The sequence below is a fragment of the Heteronotia binoei genome, chromosome 8 (genome assembly GCF_032191835.1).
Source record: "Heteronotia binoei isolate CCM8104 ecotype False Entrance Well chromosome 8, APGP_CSIRO_Hbin_v1, whole genome shotgun sequence".
NCBI lineage: Eukaryota > Metazoa > Chordata > Lepidosauria > Squamata > Gekkonidae > Heteronotia > Heteronotia binoei.
The window spans coordinates 86,990,606-87,005,031 of NC_083230.1; positions in this window are offsets into that span (position 1 = coordinate 86,990,606).

Below are 14,426 nucleotides of genomic sequence, written 5' to 3' on the forward strand. Positions count from 1 at the left end.
TTTTAGCTGTAAGGGATTTAATTCTTTGCAGATGAAAAAGTCTTGTGTATGGGCTAGGGTTGCCAATCCCCATTTGAGGGGAAGGGGATCCCATTGTTTGGAGGCCCTTCCCCCCAGTTCAGGGTTATCAGAAAGTAAGGGGGGGGATATCTGCAGGCCACTCCATTATATCCTATGGAGACCCATTCCCATAGGGTATAATGGAGAATTTATCTGTGCTTGGGGCCTCCCTGTTTTTTGAGGCAGAGGCACCAAATTTTCAGCATAGCATCTGGTGCCTCTCCTCAAAAAACATCCCTGCTTAGTATTTGAATAGGAGACAACCAAAGAAGTCCAGGTTTGCTATGCAGAGGTAAGTAATGGCAAACCACTCTTGCCTCAAAAACTCAATGTGGTTGCCATACGTCAGTGGCAACTTGACTATACTTTTCACCATCAAATGGATGTGTTTGGTATTTGGGGCACTTCACTGGGCCCTACAGGTATATTTTTAGTTAGAGTATCTGGCTGAATTTATTCTGGTCAGGGTGAACCCCTGAGGGATCAAAGGAACCAAGGTAAACAATCATGCATACACGTACATTTACACCCCCTTATTTAATAAAACAAAGTGGAATCATTTTTAAAAAAAATATATAGGGGAAATGCTCTAGAGAAGAGGGAATCAGTGGGTCAGTGATAGGCAGTCACTGCTGTGCACAACTGTCCATCTGTTATAAGACCACAGAACCAATTTCCTTTAAGTTTGATCCACAAGATAAGATTGTAAGACTTGGAAAGTATGCTTCTCTGGTGAACTCACCCCACAAATTATGTATGCCTGTGTACATTCCAAGTGAAAGATTCTAACTTCTGCTGATGCAGTTTTTGGAGTATTAAGACAAGCTAACTTTTAAAAAAATGACTGACCACAAGATGGTACCATTGTGCTTCCTGTCTAGAATGTCCAGAGCAGTATTTTGCTGTGTAAAGGATATCCAGACAATGTCATTTCTATTTAATAATATTGTAGATCCTAGAACTGGAGTCATTGTTCTGAAATAAAGGACATCCATTATGTTCTAGAGGGCTGAAATATTCTGTAACAAAGAGCAGTGGCAAGTGGTGATTGTATTAGCATACTACTACTTTGAAAAGGTGTGTGAGGCCTGCAATTCTTGAAGTTTCTTTAAATTCCAAGAATCTTTTGCTTTTAACAAGATGCCAACTTTTTGCTCTCACTCACACTTAATGTTTGGGCAACCCACTGAACAGCACCAAAGCAAGGAAGAACCAGGAAGCTTAAGAAATACTATTTTGTTTGAATAAATTGTAGAATAAATGCTACTTTGTTAAAATAAATAGTACTGTATTAAAATTACTCTTTGCGGCTATGAATAATCTATTCCAGTGGTGTCAAATGTGTGGCTCGGGAGCCATATTAGGCCCCTGGAGGGCTCCTAGTAGGCCCGAGAGAGAGAGAGAGAGAGAGAGAGAGAGAGAGAGAGAGTTTTATTGGCTCATTATGGCAGGGCTCTCCTGGGTGCAACTAGGTTTTGCCTCTCCCTTTTCTCTGTATTCATTCCTTCATGATCCAGTCTTTCTCAGTAGGAAAGCAATGTGAACTATTTAATGACAAATAACAACAAGGCAGCCAGGTGGATTAGGCTGAGTGTGTGTGTGGCAAGACCAAGTTCACTCAGTGCATTTCCTTTGTAGACTGGGGATATTAACCTAGTCTTCCTATATAAGTAGGCTGATACTGACTACTGTACATTGCTGTCTCTGTATTCCTTCACTGGCTCATAGGAACTGTAGTTATTTCTCTGGGGAAGACTATAGTTTTGTAGACAAACACAATCTGTGTCATGGTGCCTTCACATGTTCTTGACCAGTGCAAGAAGCAACTTATGTACAAAAGCTCACAATGCCCAGTCATTTCATGTTTTCCTCTGGGTCTTAGGCTCGAAGCATTTATGATGAGATTTCTGCAATGAATGTCAATCAATCAAAAGTAGGTTTGCAACTTGCAGATACACACCCGAACAACACCTGAACAGCATACTCAAGATTGCTACAGCACAGACATTGTCTCCAGATTTTGGTGCAATAATTCAGAGCAAGAGTTGTCAGTTATCAGAGATTGTTAAATAAAAAAAATATTGCAAGAGTACTAACCTTTTAAGCATTTTAAGTTTTAAGTTTTTTAAAAAAATCTTGAATTGTGTTTGTCTCTGTTTTTTATAAAAGTTATATCTCTGCTACCTGGCATTACATTTTATAATACACATGGCCTGGTCGACAAGGTCTTATTTATGTCAGATCTGGTCTTCATATCAAATGAGTTTGACACCCCTGATCAGGAAGGGCTTTTTTTTTTTTTTTTTTAAAGCAGGAATGCACAGGAACACTGTTCTGGCTGGCTTCAGGGAGTGTGGTCTAATATACAAATGAGTTCCTGCTGGGCTTTTTCTAAAAAAAAAAAAAAGCCCTGCCCTGATCTATTCTTTTCCTTAAGGACCTCTAAATAAGCAGCCATTCTTTGAAGTAAAAAATGGTGGAACTATTTCCCAGTATATGCAACCAAACTACTCAGCTGCCAGACTGGAGTATAAGGGGGATGGGGTGGGGGCTGAACTGCTGGCTAAGTACATTGACTATCCAGAGCCAGTTTAGTGTAGTGGTTAACTGTGCAGACTCTTATCTGGGAGAACCGGGTTTGATTCCCCACTCCTCCACCTGCACCTGCTGGAATGGCCTTGGGTCAGCCATAGCTCTGTCAGAGGTTGTCCTTGAAAGGGCAGCTGCTGTGAGAGCCCTCCCAGCCCCACCCACCTCACAGGGTGTCTGTTGTGGGGGAGGAAGATAAAGGAGATTGTGAGCCACTCTTGAGACTGAGATTTGGAGTGGATGGCGGGATATAAATCCAATATCATCATCATCACCTCCTCCTTCTCTATGGCCAGTCTTATTAGCACTTCAGCTTGGGAATTGAATCAGCTGATCTTCCTGGTCTTTTCATGCTCTTTTTAAAATAGTGTGGCAGGCACAGGCCACACATCCCTTATAGGGTTTCCTAAACTCTCACAAGATCCCTTCTTTTTTGTAAGAGTTTGGTTATTACTTTGGTTGTCCTGGCAACCCTGATGCTTACTATGTACAGTAGTGTTTAAAGATGTATGTCCATGTCATTCACTTCTACACATTTGCTATGAGAAACAGTAGAGTATCTGCAGCAACTATATTTGTTACATAAGGTGTAGAACCACCTTAAGTTTAAAAATAGTTTTCTTTTGTCAAAGAGAAGTTCTAGGGTATATAATTTTGTAGTTTTTAAAATGTCGCCAAGTGAATAGTCACTTTGTGCAAAATGTGACTTGAGAACTCAGCTTTTTATTCCATTCCCCAGGCCTCATGAACAGAGCTTACTACTCTTGTAGCCATGATGGGAAGCTTGTTTTTAATTAATGCTTTCTTTACGTCAAACATTCATGGATTATTTAAAATGTCTTACTGTTGTTTTTTGTATGGTTTATATCTTGAAAAGAATAATCCGTTTGCAAGGATGTTCAACATTGTGGCAGAGGAAATGCATATAGCAGCTTCAGCATTATTTGGGTTGGGCGTTTCTTCTTCTCGAGATGACTTTATGATCTGACCATGAAAAGGTTAGCAACTGCAGAAAATCAAGGTGTAGTATCTGTCCATTATGTCAACTGGGAGAAAAGAGGCAGAAAAATACCAGTTTGCTGATTAACCAGTTAAGTTAATGTCCTACTAAAACCTGTAGAGAACTGAGTCCAACCAGAATTGCCACCCAACATTGAATATGACTCAGATTTTCATGCCTCATTTGCAGTGATGTTGCTTTTTGTATGACCCAGAAACAAAAAGGGACAGTAACTAGGCTTGTAGTGACATGTCACACTGTTTACACAGGAGTCGCATAAACAGCTCTTCTGATGTTAAGGCAATGACCCAGATAGCTGCAGTTTTTGGCAGGACATGCTAAAGGGCCAGAGGTTTGAATAGTTAATTGTCATAGAACAACAATGATGTTTTACCATGACTAGTGAGCCAGCAACTCTTCATAATCAGCTCTTAAACCTGTCAGCAGCTAGGATCCATCTTCTCTCAGGCACAATGAGTGAAAGCATAATCATTAATGTGCTCTTTGGTGGTCTTAATTTTTCTGTTTCCATTTCCCTCTGTGATGTTAATCAAAACTGGTCCCACTCTCTACAATATATATATATATATATATATATATATATATATATATATATATATATATATATATATATATACACACACACACACACACGTTAAGCATTTGTAGAAAGATTGTTATGGACTTCTCCCAATTTCTTACTAGGGTGGTTGCCAACTCCAACTCAGTAAATATCTGGGGACTTTGGGGGTGAAGCTAGGAGACTTTCTTATTCTCTAAAAATAAATAAATAAAATATAGCAGTGCAGTTCCCCCGAATACAGTCTTCATTTCCTCCTCTTTTTCAAGTGGTTCCACAGCAGCAATGGTATAGAAAGCTTACTCACCGGAGTTTCTGAATGTAACAATCTGTTGTATTTCAACTAATTTAGAGAGAGATCTAAGGGGTGGAGTTTTCCTCTATCCCATACTTATGTTCTAGTTAACTCTTTACTATCCCTTTTACTATACAAACAGCTTCTGAAAGGAATGCAAAACAAACAGGGGGATTGGGCTCTCTGGATTTTTCCTCTCTCACCGACACACATGGCTCTTCCTGCTTGCCCTCCCTTGCAGCTTCAGTCTTGCTGAGATTTAAAGGCACACACACACCTTCCAAAACAGAAGCAGTTGCAAACTTCTGAACCTGCCTGACATCTAAAGGCACATTTTGGCTTTTTGGGTGGGGCTTCCCCCTTAGTCCAGCTGGCTGACAGTGGAGAGGAACCTGTAAACCAGGGGATCCCTTGCCTGGACCTGAGGACTGGCAAGCCTATTTCTTGCTTTATTTTTTTCACTATGGTACAGACAGAGTAGTTAGTTCCAGTGGTGCCAGGCTTGAGCCTAGAGTCTTACAGTTCAGGCATCCCTATGCTACCAGGGTTGGAAGAGAGAATAATAGGTTATTCCTGCTGGGAGTGTGATATAACAGCCCATGATGGTCCTGGCATGGGAAGTCAGGTTAGGGTTGCCAGGTCTGGTGTTGGAAAATGCCTGGAGACTTCAGGGATGGAGCTGGGAGAGGGTGTGGTTTGGTGAGGGGCCTCAGCATGGTACTGTGTCATAGAGTCCACCCTTCAAAGCAGCCATTTTCTCCAGGGGAGCTGATTTCTGCCAGCTGAAGATCAGTTGTAAAAGTGGGAGATCTCCTGGCCCCATCTGGAGGCTGGCAACCCTAAGTCAGGTACTGAAGACTTGCTGGTTTCCTTGGTCTGAGCACTTCAGTGCTGGGGGAATCCCACCTTGTCCTCCACCCTCTCTGCTGTCAGACTCCAGCCTTCTTGCCTACTTGCTTTCAGCCCACTTAGTTATGGTCTTCTAGCCTGTAAACTTCCTTCAGCTTTCTTTCATCCTGGTACCTGCCCACCTTTGTCCTAAACACTTGAAAGTCAGCTTTGGTCTGTATAATATTCCTGTTGTAACTTTCTTTCCAAGTTGTTTGTATGAAATCCCCTGCAGACTCTTATCCGGGAGAACTGGGTTTGATTCCCCACTCCTCCACTTGCACCTGCTGGGATGGCCTTGGGTCAGCCTTAGCTATTGCAGGAGTTGTCCTTGAAATGGCAGCTGCTGTGAGAGCCCTCTCAGCTCCACTCACCTCACAGGTTGTCTGTTGTGGGGGGAGAAGATATAGGAGATTGTAAGCCACTATGAGTCTCTGATTCAGAGAGATGAGTGGGGTATAAATCTGCAGTCTTCTTCTTCCTCTCACTTTTATACTTTAGTAACACTTATAGTAACCAGATCTATATGCAATGTTGTTACTTGCCCAATAGTAATCATATGTTCAAGTCTATAAATTTCCTTCATGACTGTGACATTATATATATATATATAAACCAGAGGCTTGGAAAGAGAAACAAAGATAACATCTTAAAATGTTCTTAAGATGGATCCTGCACTTGTTAAGATAGCTCATAGAAGAAAGGTGCAACTTTTCTCATCCTACACTACCATCGGGCTACCAGCAGGAGTTGGGGGTGAGTGGGGATATATGGGTATGGCTATTGGCAACAGTGTGACATCACTTCTGTTTTTCCCTGAAAATGATGCCACTCCATGAGCTCAACAAACTTTTCTTATTCTCCTGCTGCAGCTCACAAAAGGCAAGGGCATCCTTGCCTCCACCAGAGGGCTGGCTACCATACTCACCAGTGTCTAGAGCTTTTTTTAAAAAAGTTAATTCTTATTGATTACTCAACACAAAGACACACTGCAGTTTTTGTCAAGCAACTGTTAGACAAATCATGTTCCAAACCACATTCAACTGCTCCACTAAGCAAACCAAACTAGGGCAAGCAGGGACAGCCCTGGGGAACAGGGCGCTGTAGGCAGACTCCCCCCCCCCGCCACCCCCCTCCATGGGCAGACTCCAGGATGCCCGGGAAGGGGTGGTGGCGCACTGCACTTCCTGGGCTCTTTAAAGCTTCCCCACCAATCAGCTGATTGGTGGGTAAAACACTGCTGCCCCTCCCCCCCTTCCCTTCTGTGGCGAAGCCTCATTCAGCGCTGAGAGGCCCAGCCAGCATGTAAGCGGGTAGGGCTGATTCTAGTGGTGGTGGGGTTTAAGTACTTTTGTGTTATTTATTATTGCATTATTATGTATTTATTTCTTTACCATCCATAGTCAAAGCTCTCTGGGTGGTTTACAACAAATATAAAACAATAAAACACAATAGATAAAAAACATTAAACATTTTGAAAATGTGTACGCTGCCTCTCCAAGCCTAAAACCAAGAAGACAATAATAATAAATCATTCTAACAAAAACATATCAACAACACAAACCAAGAAAGGAAGGAAGAAGCCATTAAGAGAAGGGAAAATAGCAAGCTTCCCAGCCCTCAAATCATAGAGAAGTACTGGTGGCCATTAAAAGAAGGTCAAAATTTTAAAAACTATTTAAAAGAAAATGGGACATTAAAAAATAGTGGAGCCGGCAGAAATCATCATTAAAAGGTGGAATCTATTGGACTATATGTTTAGAATCAACTTTGGTGCAGTTTAGGAGAAAAAAGGAAAAAAGTTTTTAAAAGGACAGAAAAGCCGCAGACGCCATTTTGGAGGAATAATTTTTTTTAAAAAAAATTAATATCTGGACTTAGGAGCATCAGAGAACGGTGATTTTGGGCTTGTTCAAAAGGGCATGGTCCAATCTATAAGACAGAGTACTTGAAAATCGAATCTGAGAGGTCAACTTTCGAGCCTATTCAAGTAATGGGCAAATAGTGATGTCTGTGCAAAAATCAGTAACAAAGCAGATTCGAATGAGGGCTGGGTCACTTGATGAAGCAAAAATGGGGCATTTTAATTACATTGAATAATAAAGATAAAAGAGCCAAAAATAAGCAAATGATGGACATTCAGAAAGAAATTGGAAAAAAAGAGAAGGAGCTTAAAAAGCGACCTGGGAAAAAGAAAATTATAAGAGAGATTACAATATTACAAAGCCAACTGAGACATTTGTTGAATAAAGCGGTGGAGTGGAATTTAAAAAGACTCCAACAGAAATTTTTTGAAGGAGCGAATAAACCTGGAAAATATCTGGCTTGGCAAATGAAAAAAAGAAGGGAGAATAAAGTAATAAACAAAATCGTGTCGGGAGGAAAGGACATTGTTGATCATGAAGGAATTAAAAGGGAATTTTATAAATACTACGCCAAGCTATTTAAAAGTCAAAGTGTGGATAGAAAAAAAATTGATGCGTATCTACAGAAAATTAAGGTAAATCCCTTAACAGAAAACATGGAAAAGGTGTTGAATAAACCAATTGAAAGAGGAGAAGTAGAGGAGGCGATTAACTCAATGAAGTTAGGAAAAGCACCTGGTCCAGATGGCTTTATGGCAAAATTTTATAAAGTTCTTGTAGAGGCATTATTACCAAAACTTCAGAAACTGATGAACATTATAAGAACAGATGGGAAAATTCCCAACACATGGAAAGAAGCAGTAATTTCGTTGATACCAAAAGAAGACAGAGATGCTACAAATGTAAAAAACTATAGACCAATTTCATTACTTAACAATGACTATAAAATATATGCAAGAATTCTGGCAGAACGCCTTAAACAGCATTTGAGCACTTTTATTAAAGAACAAGCAGGATTTCTTCCCAGAAGACAAATTAGAGATAATATCAGAACAGTTATAGATGTTATTGAATATTATGAGAAATATCCTGAAAAAGAAGTAGCATTATTCTTTGCAGACGCAGAGAAAGCATTTGATAATGTGCATTGGGACTTTATGTTTGCAATGATGGAGAAACAGACTGGGAGAAGATTTTATAAGAATGGTAAAGGTGATATATTTTGAACAACAAGCAAGGCTCTGTATTAATGCAGATTTAACGGAAAAAATGATAATAAGTAAAGGAACAAGACAAGGTTGCCCTCTGTCTCCACTGATATTTATAATGACTTTAGAGGTTTTGCTAATGCAAATTCAAGAAGATAAAGAGATAGAAGGACTGAAAGTGAAAGGGGTTTTTTATAAGTACAGAGCATTTGCAGATGATGTAATGTTTATTAATGAAAATCCCACTCATGTAACATCATTGTTGCTTCGTAAGATACAAGAATATGGAGAATTGGCAGGCTTTTACATAAACAAAGAAAACTTGAAAATATTGTGTAAAATATGTTAAAGAGTAAACAGGAAGAACTACAGAAGTTAACAGAGTGTGAAGTTACCTCTAAAGTAAAATATTTAGGTGTGGAAATAACAACAAAAATATTGATTTGTACAAAAATAATTATGAGAAACTTTGGCGTAAGATCGATGGAGATTTGATAAAATGGAATCAATTGAATTTCTCTATGCTGGGCAGAATTTCTGCAATTAAGATGAATGTCTTACTGACAATCATGTTCCTGTTTCAAACAATTCCAATGGTGAAAGATAACAAACAATTTAATAAATGGCAAAGGAAACTTTCAGAATTTGTATGGGCCGGGAAAAAAAAACGAATCAAAATGAAAATCCTGACAGATGCGAAAGAAAGAGGCGGATTTCAACTACCTAATTTAAAGCTGTATCATGATGCAGTATGCCTGGTGTGGATTAAGGAATGGATGACATTACTAAATAAAAAATTACTAGCATTAGAAGGTCATGGAAATGTTTTTGGATGGCATGCTTACATGTACTATGGGGAAAATAAGATGGACGGCTTCTTCTCAAATCACTATATAAAAAGTAATTTGTTAAATACTTGGTCAAAATATAAAAGATTGTGCCAACAGAAGTAATAAAATTGTATTCAGATATTAAATAAGAGAAGTGGTTGTCATATAAACAGCTTTTAAAAATTCAAGGAGGAAAGGTGGAATTAAAATCGACTGAGGAAATCCAGTATAAATATAATTGGTTTCAATTGCAACAAATAAAAAGTTTGCTTGAACAGGACATTAAGAAATATGGAATAAGACAAGAACAAACAGAACTGGAGAGAATGCTGTTTGGGGAGAATGAAAAGCTGATTTCAAAGACATATAAACTATTACTGAAATGGTCTACGAAAGATGAAGTAGTTAAATCACAAATGATAAAATGGACGATAAATATAAATACAGAAATACAGATGGAGTCATGCGAATATTTATGGAAGAACTCTATGAAAATATGTACGTTATAAAATTAAGGAAAATTTCTTTAAAATGTTATATAGGTGCTTTATGACATCTAAGAAACTGGCAAAAATGAACAATCAGGTGTCGGATAGATGTTGGAAATGTAAAAAGCAAGAAGGATCTTTCTACCATATGTGGTGGACCTGTGAAAAGGCAAAACAATTTTGGCAAATGATTCAGCAAGAGATTTTGAAAATTTTGGGATATAATTTTAAGAAGGCACCAGACATTTTTTTGTTGGGATTACAAATGGAAACATTTTTAAAACAAGATAGAACGATAATTTGGTATATGCTTTCAGCTGCACGGACATTATATACGCAGATATGGAAACAAGACAAAATGCCAGAAATGTGGGAGTGGATTTTGAAAGTTATGCGTTGGAGTGAAATGGACAAGTTTACAAGAATCTTAAAAGAACAAGACTTAGAGAAGTTTAAAAATGAATGGGCAAAGTTCCAAAAGCATGTTGAAAAACAATGGAATGTTAAAGGATATTTGGTGATTTTTGACAATGGTTAATCTCTAAAGAAACTTTATATGGATTATAGTAAAAAAGCAAGATTATTGGAATATATCTTTTTCGGGGGGTTTTGTTAATGACTAAAGGACTACTAAGAAGATGGATTATAATTATAACCTATGGTTTTTTTTCTTTTCTTTTTGATGTTTTTTCTATGAAGTAAGATTCTTTAATAGATAAAGTTTTACCTTTTTAACAATTTAAATAAAATATACTGCTGGGGTCACCAAAAGGGAGGAGGGATGGAGAAAATGTAATGTATATGTATTTATTTTTAATAGCAAATGATAATGTGCTATTACGATATATTACAGTATAATAAATTGTTTTAAAAAACCCCCAACACAAACCAAGTCAATAAAAACAGCCAGTAAATGCAAGCCATGGCATCAATCAATTTATTGCTATCATGTACCAGCAGAATAAAACATATATTAGCAGAATAGTTATAAGAATATATATACAACATTTCATTAAGAGATATAAAAAAGTAAGTATGTGTCACTAAATCAACAATGTACTTTAATAGACTCTGGCATTAAATCACATGTTATTGCAGAGCAAACTTTGTTGTTCAATCGCATAGTTGAGTCCGATTCTTTGCGATCCCATGGACAAAGTCACGCCAGGCCCTCCTGTCTTCTACTATCCTCCGAAGTCTGCTCAAATTTGTGTTAGTTCCATCAGTAATGCTGTCCAGCCATCTCATCTTTTGGCGTCCCCTTCTTCTTTTGCCTTCTGTCTTTCCTAGCATCAGAGTCTTCTTCAGTGAGTGCTCCCTTCTCATTTGGTGGCCAAAGTATTTGAGCTTCAGCTTTAGCACCTGACCTTCCAGGGAACAGTCAGGGTTGATTTCCCTTAGGACTGGCTGATTTGATCTTCTTGCAGTACAAGGGAAACTAGGAGCAATTTTTTTTAAAAAAAACAGTTACTAAAGATACAGCCCTTCTGTTAAAAGCCTGGTTGAAGATAAATGTTTTGGCCTGGAAACTAAATGAAAGCAAACTGGGTGCCAGCTAAGCTTCAAGGAGAAAGGTATTCCAATAGTGAGGTGTCACCATCAAAAAAGCCCTGCCTATAGTCTAGTTAACAGTTCCCTTACCTCTGCAGGCTCTCTCACAGAGAGCTGGGCTTGAGAAGAAGCTTTCAACAGATGGGCTGGACAGTATTGGAGGAGGCAATCCTTCAAGTACTCCAGCCTGATGCCATTTAGGGTCTTTTAGGTAAGAACCAGCACTTTGAATTGTGCCTGGAAAATGGATGGGCAGCCTGCAAACAAATGGCTGTTGTTTTAATTAAATTTTAAGGAATGCTTTGGTTTAAAGGTACAACAAACCCAAATATTCACCTGAACAAGAAAAGAGAGTTCTTCTAGGTACACCTTCTGCCTAATTCAGACATGTGCCTTGATTTACAAAGGAGGTTTGATCTGTCTAGCTCGCCTTAAAAAAAGAAGTGATCAGCCTTTATACCATGTCAATTTATTATGAATTTGTTGTGCAAAAGGTTGCTATATTCCTGGAGAAGAACATGTCCTGACCCTTTAAAGAAGCTTAATGGGCTATTATTTATCACGTAAAGTTAAGTATCTCCATGTCATGAAAAACTTCAGCAGCTTATTAAGCTTCTCTTAAAGGGACAGGGCATTTTTCTCCAGAACTCTTGGGCAACCCAAGCTGTGCACTGTCCACACATCTTCTTTCAAGGCTGTGTGGGATGTGGCTTTCCTGGAGCATTTCAAGTGCCATGTTTTATATGCGACAAAATGTGGCACTCCTCCCTGACAATGTGTTTGTTGCTACTATGATTGCTGCATGAAATGGGATTGTGAGAGTGATGCAAGCACTCGCTGGCTATCTCTGGGGTCACAATTGCTGATAAGTAGCCCCATTCCTACTTCATTTTGTGACACTTCTTTAGTTGGAGTGCTCATCTAATTTGTAAACTGGAGAAAGCATCAAAGGCCTATCTCCCCATGTATTGCCTTGCCCTTTTTTGAATGTTTAGTTGAATATCTTTTTGTGGCTTGTTGAAACAGTGAACTCTTACACCCCTTATGGGAGTGCAAAGTCACCCAATGGATAACCTCTCCTTTATAAGCAGTTCCCCATTAGTTTTTGAATGGGTGCATTTTGATGCAAGGCTCCCTTCGATCTCCCTCGTGGCTTCCTGCTCTTGTTTTTGAGTTCTGGAAACCATGAGGGAAACTGGAGGGAGCTGTGGATCAAAATGTGCCTGCACAGCAACTGGTGGGGAATTGATTGCTTGAGCCTGAGAAAGCAGAACCCCGGGGGCAGAGCAACTGCTAGTGAGGAATCAGTCCCAGTGTGGTATCATGGAACAGAGTGATGGATTAAAGTCAATCCAATCATTTTATGAGGCTCTCTGTTTTCCTCAGAGTATTAAAAATGTGCTTAGCAGTTATCACATTGCTCTGCACATGATGTCTATTAGTCATGAGAAATCTAGAGAACTCTTATTACAATTAAACTTTTTCACTCCATGGAATTATCCTGCCTTGGGTGAGATGAGGGTAGAGGAAATTGTATGAGTAACCTGCTTGTGAAGGAAGATATTCATCCTTGCATGGACATGTATTCAGTGCATGTTTACTGCACAAGTTTACATCTTATGCATATGCATGTCGCGAGTCCTTGGCCCTTTTTATGCAAAGTGTTTGTGTGTGTGTGCCTGTGTGTGTGTGTGTGTGGGGAGAAAACAGCGTTCTGTTGTGAGGTCTGCTCTGATTTCTTTTTTTTTTTACTTGGTGTGTATAGAAGAAGAAGAGTAGGTTTTTAGACTCTGCTTTTCTCTACCTCAAGGAGTCTCAGAACGACTTACAATTACATTTCCTTCCTCTCCCCACAAAGGTGGGGCTGAGAGAGTTTTGAGACAACTGTGGCTGGCCCAAGGTCACCCAGCAGGCTTTATATGGAGGAGTGGGGAATCAAACCCAATTCTACAGATTAGAGTCCACTGTTCTTATCCACTGTATCGCAATAGCTCTCTCATACAGGTCCTATACAGGCACAAGCATATAAATAAAACCATATTTTAGAGTTGCCAGGCCCCCCTGGTTACCAGTGGTGGATTCGGGGGAGAGGGGGTAGTAGGATTGCCAGTCTCCAAGTTGGGAAGCTCCTGGAGAGGACAGGGATCTCAGCGGGGTATGATGCCATAAAGTCCACCCTGCAAAGTGTCCTTTTTCTCCAGGGGAAGTGATCCCTGTAGCCTGGAGACGAGTTGTAATTCTGGAGGATCCCCAGGCCCATCTGGAGGCTGGCATGCCTGCCATCTCTCCACGCAGTTGGGAAGCTTCAAAAAGCAAGGTTCTCAATTACATGGAAAGACCCCTACCATTATACCTTGAGATGAATGTATCACGGATGGGCTTATAACCACAATAACTCTCTTCTCCCCATGTATGTTCTGGTTCTTGGAATAGTGTATGAAAAAGGAGAGAAGAGAATTGGAAAAGGGACGGTTCTGACAATTATATGCCTATTCATGACAATATTTAATCTAAATTTGAATGGTATTGTTCTCAGTATGCAAAATCAAAAGGAGTTCACATTTAGATTAATTAAAAAAACTACAGGTGTGTAGGTTTTGAATCCAGACAGCTTTTCTGTAGTGTCACCATTTTTCTTCTTCACTGCAGCTCCTGTCCTTCTGAGGCTTTTGACCAAGATCTCTGACATGAGCATAGACATGGCCTTTTCTTGTTATCAAAGGGAATCCCTCCTCCCCTTTTCACCACCGGAGAAGCTGGTTGGATGCAACGCATGCATGTAAAATGTGTTGTTTAAAAATAAGTTATCAAAAAGTGATTTGTTAAAATGTGCTGAAATAGGGGTTTCTGTAGAGGAACTCTAATGAGTTGGATATATGTTTTGTCCTTCCATGCACCTGGCATAATTTGTCACTATGTTTTATATTTGTGTTTTGTATTTAAAATCTTGCCTGATTTAATCTTAAAGCAATGATGTGACATGCCAATCAGTCAAAGAGACAGCAAGATTCAAGATCTGGCAACTGGTATAGTGCAATGGCTAAGAATGAGCTGTAGTCAGGGAAGCTGCCC